At 34.6% G+C, this 5837-nt stretch overlaps 1 protein-coding gene across 4 annotated transcripts in view; it reads right to left on the bottom strand.

The window, feature by feature from the left end:
- Positions 1-5837, bottom strand: part of LOC106459100 (endothelin-converting enzyme homolog) — a 74123-nt gene that overhangs the window by 63845 nt on the left and 4441 nt on the right. The window lies entirely within an intron of this gene.

The following is a 5837-nucleotide window of genomic DNA, read 5'->3' as shown; positions in this document are numbered from 1 at the left end:
TACTTCAATGAACAAAAAAAAAAAAAAAAAAAATGATATAATAGTTTCAGTAATGCTGAGAAAAGCTGACCCTTATTACTCCAGGTAGGTGATGATTAGTTTGGGTTGGAGTTAAATAATGATTAACAATAACTGCGCGAAGAAAAATAGTCCCCTGGAATTGTAACCGGTTAGAAATTACGTTTTTTTTTAAGTTTTGTGGAAGGTGGTGAAATTTACAACCATAATGAATTTACCCTTTCGCTGCGGGCAGGTTAAAGTGCGCATGTCATGACCTTTTAAAGGGTTATTTTCAAAATTTTATTAAATAACTGGACTATTACTCATAACACTGTAAGTTCTCAAAATCTTTGGTTTTCGAAGTATTTTTCATTTATACTTCTATGTTTTAATAAAAGTTAACTAAAATTTAAGCATTAGTGAATAAAGAGTATTTTATTACTTGATGAATAAGTCTGCTGAAAGGGAAGTAGGATTTTATAACTATGTGAACATATATCTTTGTATGATTATATGGTATAATTCCAAACATCCCAAAAGGATGACCAATATTCAAACGCTTGCGATGTTTATTGGATAGGCTCCGAAGCATATAGTGTAACAAACGTTTTCACAGATTCAAAGTGCAATCTTATTACTCTGGGGAATTATTGTAGTAAACACTTTGTTCCATTTACTTAATGTTTTTACAGTATACACAAAAAACGCTGCTTACATATGTGTAACAAAAATGGCTTTAAATGCATGTACCAAACACATTGGAGGGTCTTAAAATCAAGAAATTTAGTGCATGGCTCATTTGGACACAGTCGGAAGGGTGCTATTAATGTCGAGGTTCTACTGTATTATATTACACCTGTATTATATGAATGTAACCTATGAAGCTGAAATATGAGATATGTGGGCAGTTTAATTACTTACCACCAGGTGTGCAGCCTAATACATCTACCAAAACGCTTCTGCAAAACACACTATACTGTCAGAGTTCTGACTCATAGCACCTCAATACGATTTAAATATGACTTTTACAAATACTTGAATGAGATTTTCACATGACACTTGAACACGTTTTTTAAAAATATTTATTTAATATGAGTTAAAATATATGACATCTGTATATGACAGTTATGACTGACTACTTAGTTGTGACCTTACAGCTGACTTGAATATGACTTTGAGAAATGACACTTGTTTGTCAATTTGACGTATGCTACAGAAATATTACTATGACTAGTGTCTCTTGAATATGGCATTGATAAGAGACAGTTGAATATAACTGACACATGATTCTGGAAGTGACTCTTTAAAGAAACACATATCAGAAGCATGTTTAAAAGACATTTAGAAGAGTTATGTATTGTTTTAATATACATGTCAAACTCCTACATAAAGTCACATGCTACCCTACAATACAGAAACCCGAAAATATATAGTGATAACCAAGTAATTCCGTTAATAACAACAGAATTCAATTCCACTAATAACAATACATTTAATACCATTAATAACAACACATTCAATTCCACTAATAACAATACATTTAATACCACTAATAACAATACATTCAATTCCACTAATAACAATACATTTAATACCACTAATAACAATACATTCAATTACACTAATAACAATACATTTAATACCATTAATAACAATACATTCACTTCCACTAATAACAATACCTTCAATTCCACTAATAACAATATATTCAGTTCCACTAATAACAATACCTTCAATTCCACTAATAACAATACATTCAATATTGGCGCCACTTGAAGGAATGGGGCAAGTAACCCCATCGAGGTTTTCATGTAAATATTTTATATATTTATATTATGGACTACTTTGACGACTTTATTCACATTTTAGTGGTTAGCCAGGTCAACAAATATAATTTGGTTATATACCAACATTTAGATTTTTTTACATGTATATAATTCAACGCTTATTGTTTTGTTTGTTTGTTTGTTTTGAATTTCGCGCAAAGCTACACGAGGGCTATCTGCGCTAGCCGTCCCTAATTTAGCAGTGTAAGACTAGAGGGAAGGCAGCTAGTCATCACCACCCACCGACAACTCTTGGGCTACTCTTTTACCAACGAATAATGGGATTGACCGTCACATTATAACGCCCCCACGGCTGAAAAGGCGAGCATGTTTGGTGTGACGGGGATTCGAAGCCGCGACCCTCAGATTGCGAGTCGAGCACCTTAACCACCTGGCCATGCCGGGCCAATTCAACGCTTAACAAACTAGTATACAGCAAGGTGACTAATTCCAAGAATAAGGGAGAAGAAACTGTAATTTTTCTTCTCCCCGAAAAGTAGTCAACAGAATATTTATAGTTTATTTACTTAATGTTACACTGCCCCCTACACACTCAAGCTATTTGTGAAATAACGCCACTGTGCATCTATATTATTAAACATACAACAGATCAATTCGCAGCCTAAACGTAATTGGAATTTTTCAACTTCAACAGTACTTTATGTGCAGGTGAGCTAAAAGATCGATAAGGGAGGACAAACCAGTCAGGAAGACCATCCGCCATAAAGGCTTTGCCCAGTCCTTCAAACCGAATAACAGATTGTCTCTTTCATAGCCTCTCCACAACTGAAAATGCGGAGCGTGTTTTGGACATCACATCTCGAACCTTGGCTCGTTTGATCTGCGTCCTAACACGTTAGCTACCAGACCATAACTTGCCAAATCTAAACGGACACTTAGTTACACCAGTTAAAGAAAGCATGTCTTAAGATTACTCTTACAACTGATCATAATACGAGACTTTACACACGTGAGACGCTGAGTAACATTTTAAATTTCTTATGAATCGCACTGTGTTCGAAAAAAATAGTGCGAGTTAAAATGTTCATTAAACGATGCAAGTTAATTATTGGTGGTTTTTGTGTCACATGGTGTTTCTTTTTCCGCCAATTAGTGACGAGAATGATGTTGTTTTAAAACAAATACCAATCGATTCGTGATTACTACTGAAACTACACGACAAATGTTTGCCTTCGTTGAATGGTCCCTAAATTGATATATTTTCTCAGATGACTTTTATAACTAGTTACTTGTAACTTTCATTTTTTTTAAAGGATGTCGCATTGTGTTATATTTTCATTTTTTGAGACTTAGTTCTTTTAGTTAAATCTTTGCCGTGCTTTTGCAAGACACATAGGGCCGGATCTTTCAAACTCCGTTTTCAAGTGGCCCTAGCGGATAAGAATGGTTACCCATTCCGCCTTTACGGGATGCTAATCAATCGCAGGTTAACCCCGCAACTAACTAACAGGTAGAACCCATCATACAGCTGGGTAGACTGGAACAAGTGTCTTACCCAAGGACACAACGGCATGACGCGATCAAACTTCGAATTCGTAACCGTCCAAAGCGCAAAGCCACACTTTTATATGGTCATGGAAAAATTTTTTGGAAATATCTAAAGGAAGAGAGGGGGAGGGCAAATGTAAAAGCTAGATAAATAAATTTTTGTCTGCGTAGATGACATCAGATTAGCTGCATCAAAAACCTTCAGTTTGGTCAGTCTGAATGTCATGCTTATGTACTGCCCATGTTGACAAGTGCTAGCACGTTAATGTGAAACAAACAAAAAATTGTACTCCTTTCTAGAACTACAAACAACATCCCCACCTCTATAGAAATATCTTAACTCCACCCACTGTTAGCCAGACTGTCAATAAGAAGCCCATGCTTGTTAACTTTCTAACTAACTGAGCAAAACCGAGTTTCTATTTTCCGTTTGATTGCTAATTTTCAACGTAAAATATTTTCATGTATCGCGCATGTGTTGACAGCTGTGTGTAAAAAAAAAAAAAAAAGAACTTGATCTTGACACTCTGACCTTAGAAGTAAACCATATAAGGAATGTCATGAAACATACATATGCTTTGCTAGTTATTTCATGGACGAACATCATCAGTAAAATGGAAACATACATTATATTAACAGTCTGATTAACAGCGGGTGGAATTAACAACATGACCAACATCATTAGAAAGACGGAACATACATCTTACTAACAGTCTGATTAACAGCGGGTGGAATTAACAACATGACCAACATCATCAGAAAAACTGAAACATACATTATATTAACAGTCTGACTAACAGTGGGTGGAATTAACAAGATGACCAATATTATTAGAAAGACGGAAACATACACAGTGAACATTCTTTAAACATTTACTCCCTTTTAATCTATAATATTATAAATTTACGTGTTTCACTTCAAAGACTTAAGAACGTGGTCAATGTCACGAAATTGGCAATATACTAATTTCAGCATATCCAGTATGTTCTCACGGATACTACAAGCTTCTGGAAATAAAAATCATTTCGATCACGCGTATTACAGTGATGCATCTGGTCAGGCCATGATCGATATGACGATGTTCTAGGACGACTACATTTTAATACCCGTATTCTACCTAATTCCAGTTTGTGGGAAATTTTTCATCATGGAGTTCATGAATATCAACCTAAATAAAATTACGTAAATGATAGTGAAACCTCAGGTTTAAATCCTATTTAATATTTCTGTACCTTATAGATGGACAGAACAATAAAGAGAGTTACAAATTTATCTGTATATTTTGCAGTATGTTGAACTAATATTTAGACGTGGTCAACATTCGTATAAATGTTTAGAAGGTTCCAAGATGGCGCAGTTGTCAGTTATTCCATTATATGGCACAACAGTGTCAACAGAATTTTAAAAAGAATTCTCGACTGCCCAAGTTCGTGAGACTGATTACGGGGGGGGGGGGGGGGCTTTGAAACCCGACAGTACCAAGCCTTTGAAACCGTTGCTATCGTGATAACCTTATATGTTTGATGGACAGAAGACTGACCAACCACCTAGTTACCACCAACCTATCTAATTGTGTATGCCTACGTCACTTGAAATCGGTCTATTTGATACTATGTTTGTAAACACATCAAGGCTTTAAAGGGACAGTACATTTATTCATGTCATTCTTAGGGAGGAGGGAGGGTGTTATGAAAATCAAGGAGACCCCCTGGGAGTTCCGGGAGACTTGGGATATCTGCAGTATAAATGCGTACGCTTTTGCCCAGATGAGAGAAAGCCAATAGAAAATACACGTCAGTAACGCCACAACTATCGCATGGAAATAAACAGGTAGTCTCGTGACTAACGTTAGCCGTATCTCTAATTACGAATACGCCACAAATAAGAACAGTACATTAAGCAGACAATAAAATAATAAAAACATCCTAAACTAACATTACAGTCAAATGATATTTAAATTAGAATTAAAAGGTGAATTTTGATTTTATAATTTGATAAATCTCTAACACGTAACTAAACATATTTATGTGATAATTCATGTTTATAAGTATATATATATATATATATAATATACACACCACAAAACACTAAATACCTTAAGAAATTCACTGAAAAGAGACTAAATTTAAACATATAATAATTTGTATATCCTGAAGTAAGGATATTATTATTACAAAATAGCTATAAAAGTTCAAACGAGTAAAAACCATCATTATATAAAGCGCTTGAATTTTCGAGTCTTTTTTTCTTTTTGTCTATATAATCTGTGAGAACGTTTAAAAATCTAGAGTGGACGCTTAATAAAACACTGTTCTTTGCTCCACATGATCTTATGGATATAAAATATGTTAGATAACAGTACCATAAAAACCTCAAGCTTCAAACTATGCTCCACATGACCTTATGGACATAAAATATGTTAGATAACAGTACCATAAAAACCTCAAGCTTCCAACTATGCTCCACATGACCTTATGGACATAAAATATGTTAGATAAAATT

Source organism: Limulus polyphemus, unplaced genomic scaffold (genome assembly GCF_000517525.1).
Source record: "Limulus polyphemus unplaced genomic scaffold, Limulus_polyphemus-2.1.2 Scaffold559, whole genome shotgun sequence".
NCBI classification, from domain to species: Eukaryota; Metazoa; Arthropoda; class Merostomata; order Xiphosura; family Limulidae; genus Limulus; species Limulus polyphemus.
Note: the sequence above shows the minus strand (reverse complement) of the source record. Positions and strands in the feature narration are given on the sequence as shown.